At 30.9% G+C, this 742-nt stretch overlaps 1 protein-coding gene across 2 annotated transcripts in view; it reads left to right on the top strand.

Moving 5' to 3' along the window:
- The window catches only part of LOC104717196, a 3,546-nt gene continuing 2,985 nt past the window's right edge, over positions 182-742 (top strand). For both annotated transcript variants that reach the window (XM_010434731.1, XM_010434732.1), the window contains exon 1: positions 182-602. The gene's annotated coding sequence lies outside the window, so the exon portion shown is untranslated. The remainder of the gene's footprint in view (positions 603-742) is intronic.

Raw genomic sequence — 742 nt, forward strand, 5'->3', positions numbered from 1 at the left:
ACAATGGTCCAAAAATCATTAGGAAAAAAAAAACTCAAAAAGACACGCAGTCTCTCTCTCTCTCATCTCATCTCATCTGGCCAATAAGAAAATTACACGTCATTCATAATCATATGGTTTTCATATTATATTTTCCTCCGCCAATGTAAGTAAAAATTTATTAAAATAATCTCTGCTCTCAAAGAAAAAGAAAAAAAAAAAAGAATTTGCTTCCCTCTGTTTCGAACCCAAATTTGTGTCTTCGTCTTCGTCTTCTTCATCCATCTTCTCTGAAGCTCTTTCACAACCGCGCGCGAGAGAGAGAGAGAGAAATAACACAGAGAATATTGAAAAGAGAAAAAAAAAAAAAAACGAAACGAATCGGAGAGAAGGAAAATTTCTGAAACTGTCAAGAGACGTTTTTGTACATCATAATAGAAAGAAACATAATACGAAAAAGGACGATACGTGTATATATATATATACGTTTATACGAATAGCTCTACAGAGTTTTGGATTTTTTCTCGGGGGAGCGATCTTTGACCGGAGAAGACGACGTCGATTCGTATTTCGGATATATACATACTCTGGATCTGCTCTTCTTCCCTTTGTAAAATTTTCAGGTTCTTCTTCCTTCACATTGTTTTCTCTCGTTGATACATTCTGATTTCGATTTCGTTTTTTTTTTTTTTTTTTTTTTTTTTTTTTTTTTTTTTTTTTTTTTTTTTTTTTTTTTTTTTTTTTTTTTTTTTTTTTTTTTTTT

The sequence above is a fragment of the Camelina sativa genome, chromosome 10 (assembly GCF_000633955.1).
Source record: "Camelina sativa cultivar DH55 chromosome 10, Cs, whole genome shotgun sequence".
Taxonomy (NCBI): domain Eukaryota; kingdom Viridiplantae; phylum Streptophyta; class Magnoliopsida; order Brassicales; family Brassicaceae; genus Camelina; species Camelina sativa.